Genomic DNA, 13,536 nt, shown 5'->3' on the forward strand with positions numbered 1-13,536 from the left:
GTGAATATTTGTGGTCTTCTTCAGCTGTAGCCCATCAGCTTCAAGTGTAGACATGTTGTGAATTGAAAGACGCTTTTCTGTACAGCACTGTTGTAACACGTGGTTATTTAAGTTACTGTTAGCTCAAACCAGTCTGGCCATTCTCCTCTGACATCCCTCATTAACAAGGCATTTTCACACACAGAACTGCCGCTCACTGGATGTTTTGTGTGCTCCGCGCCAATCTCTGTAACCTCTGAAGATGGTTGTGCATGAAAACCCCAGCAGATCAATAGTCTGGCAACAACAGTCAAAGTCTCTTAGATCACATTTCTTCCCCATTCTGATGTTTGACCTGAACAATAATTGAATCTCTTGACCATGTATGCTTGCTTTTATGCATTGCGTTGCTGCCACATGATTGGCTGATTAGATATTGCATTAATGAGCAGGAGTACAGGTGTGCCTAATGAAGTGGTCACAGTTTCTAGATACTGCAGTCTGGTTGCATGCAGATATTTACATAAAATACAGGGATCACAACGCACAGCCTACAACTGATATTCTTTCACGTTGTAAGCCTCACCTCAAATTTTCATCATTTCTTTCTGCTCTCTTCTCTTTCATCCATTCATCTACTTTCACACTTCCCAAAAAAAACAAATTCTTTCTTCAAGCCAAGCAGTTTTCTCCTCATTTCTCCCACACAATTTATTAATAAGTATCCCTTTGGGTTCCTTCCAAGTGGAAATATTCTAACCACATTGATTTAAAGATTTCAAAACGTTCAATGTTCAAAGTAAATTTATTGTCAAAGTACATACAGTACTATGCAATTGTCTTAGACACATATATGTAGCTAGAGTGCCTAAGACTTTTGCACACTACTGTACTTGTCGAAGTGGAGTGGAAAGCGAGTTCGTAAATCTGGTGGGGGCAAAGGATGTTGGGAATGGTGAGAGTGGGGAGCTGTAGGAGAGGTGTGGGACAGGTGGCAAAGAAGGAGTGTCAGGGGCTGGGGGTGGTACAGGTGAAGACACACCCAGCTCTGAAACGTCAGGCAAGGTCATTTGATTGTGAACAACTAGTTTATTGATCATTAAAGAATGTTTCTATGCTGCTTCCTGCTCCCTCTTCTCTTCCTTCCCCTCTTCCTAACTATGATTCCCCTCACCAGTCCCCTTCCACTCAGCCCTCAGTAGAGACCCATATAAGAATCAGATCAATCATCACTCCCACATGTCATGAAATTTGTTTTTTTTTGTGGCAACAGTACAGTGCAATACATGAAAGTTCTACAGTGCTGTGCAAAAGTCTTATATGTGCCTTAGACTTTTACATAATACTGTACATGTTGCTATATACTACCCAGAGATTCCTTTTTTTTGCAAATATTCACAGTAGAACAAAGAAATACAACAGAATCGAAGAAAAAATATGTGGAAAGACTGACAAACAATCAATGCACAAAAGAAGAGAAACTGTGAAAATACTTAAAACAGTAATTAAATGATACTGAGAACTTGAATTGTGGAGTCCTTGAAAGTGAGTTTATAGGTTGTGCAATCGGTTCAGTGTAGAGATGAATGAAGCTAACCTCTCAAAAGGCCATCACACAGTTTGCTCTTTTAAACTAGGTAGGCAGTCGCTGGCTAAATGCCCTCAGTGCCCCTATAAAGAAGGGGACAAATCATTTATAGCACAATTACTGATGTTCATAATTATTCAGGAAGCAAAGAGATGCATTTATGTGGCACGTTTCATTTCCCTTCCAGGATATCACAAGGATTATTACAACTATTGATATTGTTTTCGCAGTGTAACCAATGTACTGTCGGAAGTACAGCGGACAATGTGTACAATTTCAAGTTATGATCTGATAGTGACGTTCATTTTATTGTGGTTGAATGAGGGCTTAAAGAAGGATAACGTCCTTCCTTTCCTTGAAATATTGTTGGGGATTTTTTTTTACAATCTACTTGAGAGAGCAGATGGGAACTTCAAGTAATGTCTCATTTAGAAATGCATCAACTTCATCAATACAGCACTTCTTCACTGCTCCACTAGAATGTCAGCTTAGACTTTAAAATCAAATCACTGGAGTGGGATTTGAACTCACAACTTAATAAACTCAGGGGTGAGAGTGCCAAAAATTCCCCTTTGGTAAGTTTTTGAAGAATACATGGATCATTGAGGGCTTGTGACATTTTGTGTTATAGTGTGATTATTGTATATCTCTATATGAATGATTAAAAGATGTGGAACATAACATAAAACAGTACAGCACAGGAATAGGTCCTTTGACCTACAATATAGTGCCGAACTAATTAAACCAATAATGAAATACTAAGCTAAACGAATCCTTTCTAGCTACACAAGATCCATATCCCTCCATTCCCTGCACAGTCATATATCTGAGAGCCTCTTGCATAACTGTTTTGTGTTTGCCTCCACCACCATCCCTGGCAGCACATTCCAGGCACACACCATATTAGCTATACTTCTTATTATCTCATAAATGTCTATCAGGTCTCCTGTCTCCAGACAAAACAACCAAAGTTTGTCCGACCTCTCCTTACAGCACTTGTCCTATAATCCAGGCAGCATCCTGATAAACCTCTTTTGTGTCCTGTCCTAAACCTGTACATTCTTCCTAGAATAAGTGACCAGAAATGAATGCAATAGGCCAAATACAGCCTAACTAGAGTTTTATGAAGCTCAACATAACCTGACTCTTATAGTAAATACCTCAACTAATAAAGGCAAGAACATCATGCGTCTTCTTTAACACCTAATCGACCTGTGTACTCACTTGCAGGAACCTACGACTTGGAGTCACAGTAATGGAGGCCTTTAACAGTACTGTTAAAAGCTGTTAGTCAAGCTCCAGAGGAAATGCACGAGAATGATTCCAGGAATGAAAGGGTTAATGTATGAGGAGGGTTTGATAATTTTGTGCCTGTGTTCTCTGGAGTTTAGAAGAATGGGGGGGGGGGGGAATCAGATTGAAACCCATTGAATGTTGAAAGGCCCAGAGTGAGTGGATGTGGAGAAGATAGTGGGTGAGTCTAGAGCCAGAGGTCACAGCCTCAGAATAGAGGGACGTCCATTTAGAATGGAGATGAGGAGGAATTTCTTCAGCCAGAGGGTGATAAATCTGTGGAATTCATTGGCATGGATTGCTGTGGAGGTCAAGTCACTTAGTATATTTAAAGCGGAGGTTGATAGGTTCTTGATTAGTCACCGGATTATAGATTATGGAGAGAAGGCAGGAGAATGAGGTTGCAAGAGATAATTTTTCAGCCATGATGGAGTGGTGGAGAGAAGTTCACAGGCTGAATGGCCTAGTTCAGCTCTTTTGTCTTATGGACATACTGTTCCTTTACAGTTGATATCGCAAAATGCAACATCTGGCCAGATTAAACTCCATCTGCCATTTCTACACTCGATTTTGTGACTGATCTATATCAGATCATATCTTTTGGCAATCTTCTCAACAGCAGAGATCAAGGCCATTTACCTGAACTTGCCTACACCTGCTCTTTGATAGCATTATTATTTGGGGTTGCCACAGTAGTGTAACTGCTAGTGTGACACAATTACAGCTCAGGGCCTCAGAGTTCAGAGTTCCATTCTGACACCCTCTGTAAGAAGTTTGTATGTCCTTCTCGTGAGCACGTGCTCTGGTTTCTCCCCACAAACCAAAGACATACTGTTTAGTAGGTTAATTGGTCATTGTAATTTGTTCCATGATTCCCTACTGTCCATTACACCACTGGAGTTCAGAGCAGCAATGAAGGTCCTCCACTTCTGAAGGCCATTCAGGACTTCCTTCACTGTGGCAGTAGCCTGGTTTTCATGATTGCCCATCATGCAAGTTCCACATTGAGACTCAGGAAAACCTTCACACTCAGATGTCCTTCTTCATTGCTATTTCTGTAACAGTTTTGATTTATCAGTCAGGGTTGTTAGCCCTGAGCTGAACCCACAAACCTGGAGAACCAGTAAACCACTCTTAGTCTGTCCTCTGCCCGTTGACCTGTTTGGCATGGATGACCCTACCAAAACACAAAGCATAAAGCCCTGACTCCAGCCAACATTGCTGTGGTTGTCATTGAGGCATACAAGTCTCCAACCCACGATGAGGTTGTGGTCTTCTTGTCCCATGGTTAGGCTGGGGTTGGTTCAATAGGCAGGCTGCTGGGTAGTGGGGCTTGCTTGTCCAGAAGTGCCTTTTCCAAGCTGTAGCTCTAAATAAACAAATAAATAAATTTAGTCCATGGCCTAGAGTTCTTCACTCGTAACTCTACAAAGAGATGACACTCTTTTACTAGGGACCCAAAGTACAAAGAAAGAACAAAGAACAATACAGCACAGTACAGGCCATTTGGCCCACAATGTTGTGCTGACCCTTAAACCCTGCCCCCATCATGCTTCTGATATATAAAGAAAGTTTTGGAATTCTATGACCTGCCAAAGATATTTTATAGCCTCTTTTTTGTCCTCCTAATTTCTTTCTCATGTAATTTCCTACATTCTTTAATTTTCCCATGAGGCTCTATCAATCCCAATTGCTGATCCTTGACAAATTTTCCTTTTTTACCTACCTAGATTCCTTGATCTTGTGATCTTTGGCTTTCATCACCGTTCTAGTCTCCCTCATAACTGAAGCATCCCAAAGAATCTCCTCAACATTTTCTTCAGTGGAAACACACACTTTCTAAAATTCTGACTATAGTTCCCACTACGGTGACAATTATGATTAGCTTTCTCACGATCAGTCTGTAAGATGAATCTTGCAACATTGTTTGGTACAGTGATATAATAGGTGGTACAATGCTTTGCAGTGGCAGCAGTTCCTGTCTGTGTCTGCAAGGAGCTTGTATGCTCTCTTTGTAACAATGTGGACTTTTCTGTGTGCTCCAGTTTCCTCATGCCTTCCAAAGATAAGTGGGTTAGTAAATGGTTCATACGTATGATATATTTCTGCTCTTTGAATTTTTTCCCTGTTTGCAGTGGAAAAGTTATAGACCTTTATTTCTTCTACCAAAGTGCATGACCGTACTTCGCCAGAGTATATTCCATCTGCTGCTCCTTTGCCCACTATCCTAATCTGTCCAAGTCCTTCTGCATACTCTCTGTGTCCCCTCCACTCGTATTTGTATTGTCTGCAAACTGAGCCACAAAGCCATCAATTTTGTCATCCAAATTGCTGACATATAATGTGAGAAGAAGCGATCCCAATACCAACCCCTGTGGAATACCACTAGTCATTGGCAGCTAACCAAACTACGCCCCCTTTACTCCCACTCGTTGTGAATTCTAGTATCTTTCCTTTCATACTATTGACTCTTACCTTGTTTAGTAACCACGTGTGTGGTACATTGTCAAAAACCTTCTGAAAATTCAAGTAATCAACATCCACTGATTCTCCTTTGTCTATCCTGCCTGTTATTTGCTGAACGAATTCCGACAGATTTGTCAGGCAAGATTTTCTCTTAAGGAACCATGCTAACTTAGGCCTACTTTATCCAAGTACTCAGAAACCTCATCCTTAATAATGGTCTCCAACATCTTCCCAGCCACTGAGGTCCCCTGAACTGGCCTAAAAGTTCCATTCTTCTGCCTCCCTCTCTTCTAAAAGAGTGGAGTGACATTTGCAATTTTCCGGTCCTCCGGAAACATTCTAGAATCTAGAGATTCTTGAAATATCATTACTAATGCCTCCTTAATCTCTTCAGCTCCTCTTTTAGATACTTGGGGTGCATTCCATCTGACCCGGTTAACTTATTTGCAGTCCCTTCAAACCTTTCAGCTCCCCAAGCACCATTTATTTAGTAATAGCGACTACACTCACTTCTGCCTCCTGACACCGCCGCATTTCTGGCATACTGCTGGTGAAGACTAATGCCAAATACATATTAAGTTCACTTGCCACTTCGTTGCCCCCCCATTACTGCCTCTCGAGCATCATGTCTACTGTAAATGCCTACAAGAAAATGAATCTCAGGTGACCTATATTGACTTTGATAATAAAGTTCCATTGGACTTTAAACTTCGAACATTCAAAAATTGTAGACTGACAGGATAATTTAGAAAATTGTTATTTCACGTTTTGACCTAGATTTGGTTGATTACTGCAGCTGTGAACTTGAGGCTGTGGGGAGGTGGTAGTGGTGTTATGCTGTTATGATCCTCACTGTCATACTTTGTCAAAAGAACTGAAGTGCGAGACTTTGATCTTACATATTTCCAATGGCCCCTGAACTTCCCGAGCTGCAGTGAACCCCTCCCTTAACATTTTGATGAACTCAAAAATCTCCTTCCTTCCTCTCTGTCCCTCACCGCCATAGAACAGGCTTTCCAATGTCTTCCAAGAAAATGCTTCCATCTGTTTCTGGCCTGAATTTATAGCCTTGCTTCACCCATCGTTCAGGCTGGCAAAGTATTGCTGGAGTGACTCTAACAAGTGTTTTATTGCATTAGATGGTGCTCTGCTGCATCTTGTGTTACAGATGATAGGTTTAATCACAGACAAATTTAGTCGTTAAGGCAATCATATGGTGAAATCATGCATGAATGAACATTTTGTAGGATCATGTCCAAATTTACAACATTTTTATTCTCTTATCTGATCCCCTTTTCACTTCATTCCTGTGATGTTTGTAAATACATAAAGTGAATTTTGAGTATACTCAGTGATTCAACAGTGTATTCAGGGTAGAGATTTCAAAAGACTGACAGCCTTTTGGAGGAAGTAATTTTTCATCTCATTCCTCTAAGGCAGACCACGTCCTTAGAAAACTCCTTCGTGTTAGACCCATCAGGCCATATAATTGGCCTTACGGTGTCCATCAGACAACTGGATTACATACACTTTTCCAAAGTTCAGAGAATAAAGGTATATTCTATTCAAATTTCTGATCAGGTGAGCCCGCTAATCCCAGGATCAATCCGTTGAATCTTTATTGCACTCCTCCGAGGGCAAGTAAGAGCAAAGATTTACACTGTAGGTGTACACTCGTAAAGCCCTGCATTTTGTACATAGACTTCCTTATTCTTAGAGCATCCGTGCAAAAATACCATTTGTCTTTTTAGTTTCTTGCTGAACATGCAAGCTGACTGTCCTTGATTTGCATGCAAGGACATGTGATTTCCTCTGCCTTCATCTTTCAAAGGTGTTCAGCACTACATATTTTTTACAACATTGAATTATTTAACACTTCCTCACATATTTGATGCATCACCATCTTACCCACTCAATGAATCAGTTTGTTTCCTCGAAATTCATCCCCAGACATGCCATATAGAAGTGGCTGTGAGTTCTGCTGCTTTTCTGAAACCCAGTTTTGTTGACTTCAGTGGCCCAAAATTCAGGAAATTATTAGAAAATACTGTCAGCACACAATTACGTTCATCATGACCTATCGCTGGTGAATTTCCTGGCAGTGTGTTTTCACGCCTGACATTGAATCTTCAATGAATATGAACATATCCCACTCAGCCTTTTTATTGTTTACGTCAACACTTACCGAGATAGTACAGTAAGAATCTGCTGGGGTCATCTGGTGTGTCTGGTGAGACCTGACGTAAAATGGGGACCGCTTTGACATGTGCCTCCGCACCATCTGCTACAAGTGGGACTTCCCGTTGGCCAAATATCTTAATTCCCATTCCTCTTCTGACATGCACTGGTCTATGACCTCCTCTTGCGCCAAGCTGAGGCCACTCTCAGAGTGGAGGATCAACACCTTATATTCTGTCTACACTGCTTCCAACTTGATGGCATGAATATTGACTGACCTTTTTTCCTCTTCTCAGATGCCTGTGGCTTCCACTTGGGTCCCTTCCTCCTTCTCTTTCTCCTATAGTCCACTCTCCATTCCTATCAGATTCCTTCTTCTCCAGCCCTTGACCCTTCCCCACCTATTGGCTTCACCTTTAAGCTTCCAGCTGGCTTCCTTCCCCCACTTCCACTTTTATATTCTGGCATCATCGCTCTTCCTTCTCAGCCCTGAAGAAGGGGCTCAGCCCAAAACGTCAACTGCCTATTCTTTTTCATGGATGCTGCCTGACCTGCTGAGTTCCTCCAGCATTTTGTATGGGTTGCTTTGGATATGCAGTATCTGCAGATTTGCTCACATTTGTGTTAGAGATTGTAAGAGGCTGATGCTTTAGCACTGACCCTCATGACAACACAACAGTTACACCCTCCTTGCCTGCTAATGACTGATTCATTTCCTCTCTCTGTCTCATGTCCATTAGCTAATCCTCTATCTGAATTAATAGGCTACATCTCCTTGGTCTTTTGTTATCCTACACACTCAAAAATCCTTAATAGAACCTTAACGATTTCCTTTTCTTAAAAACGTTTTAGGTCTGCTTAATCATGTTGTGATTCTGCAATGCCTTCTACCACACTCTCAGCTATGCTATCTTGTATTTTAGCTATCTCTGTTGTCAAAGCAGCTGGTCTGCCTCTTTTATTCTCTCCATTCTTTGAATGTTTTCCTCCTTCTTATTCCTTAATACGGCAAGAATCTGGGAATTATGGAAGATAAAAACCCAATGCATCCCCTGTGATGTATTGGATGCCCTCAACTCCCCATTTGGTTCCATCTGCCCTTTAATGTATCACTCAATTAATGGTTCCTGCCTTCCTTATACAGTGGCATGCAAAAGTTTGAGCACCCCGATCAAAATTTCTTTTACTGTGAATAGCTAAGCGAGTAAAAGATGACCTGATTTCCAAAAGGCATAAAGTTAAAGATGACACATTCCTTTAATAATTTAAGCATGATTACTTTTTTATTTCCATCTTTTACAGTTTCAAAATAACAAAAAAGGAAATGGGCCCAAAGCAAAGGTTTGGGCACCCTGCATGGTCAGTACTTAATAACACCTCCTTTGGCAAGTATCACAGCTTGTAAATGCTTTCTGTAGCCAGCTAAGAGTCTTTCAATTCTTGTTTGGGGGATTTTTGCCTATTCTTCTTTGCAAAAGGCTTCTAGTTCTGTGAGATCCTTGGGCTGTCTTGCATGCACTGCTCTTTTGAGGTCTATCCACTGACTTTTGATGATGAGGACTGTGAGGGCCATGGCAAAACCTTCAGCTTGTGCCTCTTGAGGCGAATTTTGAGGTGAGTTTACAATCATTATTCTGTTCTAGAAGCCACCTCTTTTCATCTTCAGCTTTTTTACAGACAGTGTGATGTTTGCTTCCAGAATTTGCTGGTATTTAATTGAATTCATTCTTCCCTCTACTGGTGAAATGTTCCCCATGCCACTGGCTGCAACACAAGCCCAAAACATGATTGATCCACCCCCATGCTTAACAGTTGGAGAGGTGTTCTTTTCATGAAATTCTGTACCCCTTTTTCTCCAAACATATCTTTGCACATTGCAACCAAAAAGCTCTATTTTAATTTCATCAGTCCACAGGACTTGTTTCCAAAATGCATCAGGCTTGCTTAGACGTTCCTTTGAAAACTTCTGACGCTGAATTTTGTGGCGAGAATGCAGGAAAGATTTCCTTCTGATGACTCTTCCATGAAGGTCATATTTGTGCAGATGTCACTGCATAGTAGAACAGTGCACCACCACTCCAGAGTCTGCTAAATCTTCCTGAAGGTCTTTTGCAATCAAACAGGGATTTTGATTTGCCTTTCTAGCAATCCTACGAGCAGTTCTCTCGGAAAGTTTTCTTTGACTTCTGGACCTGAACTTGACTTCCATCGTTCCTGTTAACTGCCATTTCTTAATTACATTACGAACTGAGGAAACGGCTACCTGAAAACACTTTGCTATCTTTCTCCTAGTTTTTCTAGCTTTCTCCTGCTTTGTGGATATCATTTATTTTAATTTTCAGAGTGCTAGACAGATGCTTAGAGGAGCCCATGGCTGCTGATTGTTGGGACAAGGTTTGAGGAGTCAGGGTATTTATAAAGCTTTGAAATTTGCATCATCTGGCCTTCCCTAACGATGACTATGAACAAGCCATAGCTCTAACAAGATAATTAAGGTCTGAGACCTTGGTAAAAGTTATCTGAGAGCTCAAATCTCATGGGGTTCCTAAACTTTTGCATGGTGCTCCTTTCCTTCTTTCACTCTAAAATTGTACAAAACAAAAATAATACACTAATCTTGCTTAAAATGTTGAAAAGAAAGTTTCATATTTAACTTTATGACTTTTGGAGATCAGCTCATCTTCTACTCACTTAACTATTCACAGTAACAGAAATTTTGACCAGGAGTGTCCAAACTTTTGCGTGCCACTGTATATCAGATTCCAACACTGGTGGCCTTTGTATCTCTTCCTGATTACCCTCTCCTCCTTCTGCTGGGATTCATCAGCCTTGTCTTTCCTTTTGTCAGCTTCCACCTGTTGTGTTGTGCCTGTCCCCCAAATCCACCATTACCCTACCCCCAACAGGTTCCCTCTGCCTGTCATCTGGCACGCACCCTCATCATATTGGTCCACCTAGCACCTACTGGCCCCTGTTTCTTCCCTTCCCTTCTCCTTGTTATAAAGACTCAAAAATGGGAAGGACACTTACAAGGGCAAAGTATGTATACAGAACACAGCTCTACGATTTGTCCTCCTGCATGCAGAGAGGAATCAAAGAAACACTGGAGCACCATGGAACCTGATCAAGGAAACATCAAGCACCCAGTGCACGAGAAAAGAACTAATTGCACAAATGGCAACACATAGAATATCGAGCGTCAAACCCAGGGTCCAGTGGCATTTCGTTTAGCAGTGCACTGCTAGCACACTGCAGGCCACAGAGCTTAGGTGAGACACTCCAGACTGATCAAACCACTCAAAAAGCAGCAAAAGAAAGAGAAACCAGAATCCAGGAATATGTGCAGCTTGAAACTCAAAGTCCCCTCAAATGTGTCCACACTCTCGCTAATCATTCCTTGCAATGTGGAATCCAAGATTCCTTCACTTTCCTCCGACAGCAGCTAATGCGAGGGAGAGGATGTCTGTTCAAACTCAGGCTGATGGCTCTGAACATCCATTTCTCTTCCGGTCTCATCCTTGTCAACTTCTGGAACTATCTTTCCTTCTTCACCCTTCTCAATGCAGGTCTCCACCCAAACTGTTGACTATTCCATCCCCACACCTCTCCCCCCCCCCCCCCACCCTCATATGCTACTCCATCTGCTGAGGTCCTCCAGCAATTTATTTCCTGCATCCCCTGTAACTCCAGATTCCTGCTTTAAAACCTGAGACAGAGACATTAAGGCACTTGGAAATTGTTGGCTGTCAGTTCAATAATTTATATGTACCAATTTTAATTACTTTAAATTCCTTACTTCCATAGTCATAGAGCACTACAGCACAGAAACAGGCCCTTTGGCCCATCTAATCAATGCAATCTGACTTACATTTGAGCCTTAGTTCCCTACAATAATAAGTTTTATAAAACAAAATGTCTTTAATATGTAAGCATTCTTTTTGAAAAACTGTAAAGGAAACAGTTCAGTAGAAGGCATTGTGGTGTCTAATCCATGAGAACTCCTTTAATCGACGAGACTTGCTTCTGACATTAAAGCTTAAGCAAGCCTTTCTTTGAGTGGTTGTGACATTGCTGTTCAGAAAGATGAAGACATTCTGCATCTCTCATGTGTGACACTATGTCTGGTGCTGTTAAATCAACGGAGCACTCCCTTTACTTTGAGTACAATAATGATTTGTGCATGAAGTGGCAAATAAAGAGATTCACTCTGATGTTCCTTTCACATTGATAGTAGAGGATAATTTATTTTGTGGTGACTTCATGCAATTTATGACTTAGGAGACCTTGATGCAAACAGTGCAAAAAAAAATAGTGATGTAGATTTCTTCGTAGTGTTGGCATTCTGTTGTCAAAGATCAAAAACGTTCATCAGTGTGACTTTCTTTAGTTTGGGCCAAGGTTGCACTATGTGGAAGAGGAGACCTCACAGATACATTTTGAGCATTATTTCAGGAGTTTGGAGGGAAATTCTTCAGGATAATCTCCTGCCTCCCGTTTCATATCTCTGGTACTTTCCTATTTCCATTTTGATTTTCCCTGGACATTACTCAGCTGAAGAACATTATGGTGGAACTTTCAAAGGAGGGGACGATGGTAGGGGAAGAAATGTAGTCTTGTCAAGGGGTTTTAACCATTATGGTGAAGGTGGCAGGCCCAAAGGATTCATTGATGTTTAAAATCTGTTAACTACATATATTGATAGATTTTATTGTTCACTTTGTGTCTATAGTGAGCACAATCATACACTTCCAATCGTGCATTTGGATAAAATTTCTGCATTGAGAAATTATTTCCAAATGCGTTCAACTCTGTAATTATTAAATCAGATTGTTTTTATCTTACATATTTGATGAGGTCACTGATAAAGTCAGAGAGCACTGCAGGACTGAAACAAGCCTTTCAGCCCATCTAGTCTGTGCCAAAATGTTATTCTGCCTATTCCAGGTGTCAATTTAATTGATGTTTTGATGACAAACTGCCATCTTCATCAGGGATGATGCCTAGGCACATCTGGTTCTGTTGTTTGTCTCTCCTGATTGGATAGTCCTATCTTGTTTACAATCAAATTCCTGTTCTTACTTAGAGTGAGACCTTTACCTTTGTTAATATTCTTTTTCCCTAGTTTTATTTCAAAGGCTTCCTTCAACAGGTGTTCTCAAAGCTATTGGTGTGGCTCAATGGCTTTGTGCCGTCGAATTCAATCCTACCGCTGTTGCGAATGCAATGTCCTGTTGTTGCTGATTTCTCCAGGTAAACCAAACGGATACACTGTCTATGCTGCTCGATGTGGGTTTCCACTGCGCACTCCATCTGTTCGATATACGTTGATCTGCATTCACAGGGATTCCTATTAATGCCAGCTCTCCTGAGTCCCAGATCATCTTTGACTCACATAAGCTGTGATTTGAGCTTCCCTACGGGCTTGCGGATGGCATTAATCATGAGGACCCTGACGATCCTTCCAGAAATAGTGGAAATATAGGGAAGACAGGCGGTAGCCAAATCACAAACAAGGGAAGTTCTGCAGATTCTGGAAATCCGAGCAGCACACACAGAATACTGGAGGAGCTCAGCAGGCCAGGCAGCATCTATGGAAAAGCGTAAGCAGTTGATATTTCAGGATGAGGCCTTCATCATTCCTGATGAAGGGTTTTGGCTCAAAATGTTGACTGTTTACTCTTTTCCATAGATGCTGCCTGGCCTGCTGAGCTCCTCCAGCATTTTGTGTACATAGACAGGTGCTAGTGACTGGTTTCTCCTCGTTGTTAGGTTTTCTAGTTTTCCCGTCGGTCCTTTTAAGAGCTCGATTGATTTCCTTTGCCTTGCAGCCATTCTGTAGGAACATCAAGTATCTTATTTCCTCATGGAGACTCTCCAGTTCTGAAATAGTTTTGAAGGGTTAATCAAAATAGAAAAGACCGTTCTACATTGAGAGTGTGATGGTAACTCTTATTATTGAGGCACAAGTCCTTGTACATGAGTTTCTAATAAACGCTATGCTCGAGGCTACCGTCCAGTTTCTGTTGTATTAG

At 41.3% G+C, this 13,536-nt stretch overlaps 1 long non-coding RNA gene across 1 annotated transcript in view; it reads right to left on the reverse strand.

Moving 5' to 3' along the window:
• Positions 1 to 2,927: 2,927 nt before the first annotated feature.
• Positions 2,928 to 13,536, reverse strand: part of LOC132407028 (uncharacterized) — a 44,879-nt gene continuing 34,270 nt past the window's right edge. Inside the window, exon 3 of the long non-coding RNA XR_009516348.1 lies at positions 2,928 to 4,229. This is a non-coding gene — a long non-coding RNA (uncharacterized LOC132407028). The remainder of the gene's footprint in view (positions 4,230 to 13,536) is intronic.

This window comes from Hypanus sabinus, chromosome 17 (genome assembly GCF_030144855.1).
Source record: "Hypanus sabinus isolate sHypSab1 chromosome 17, sHypSab1.hap1, whole genome shotgun sequence".
Lineage (NCBI taxonomy): Eukaryota > Metazoa > Chordata > Chondrichthyes > Myliobatiformes > Dasyatidae > Hypanus > Hypanus sabinus.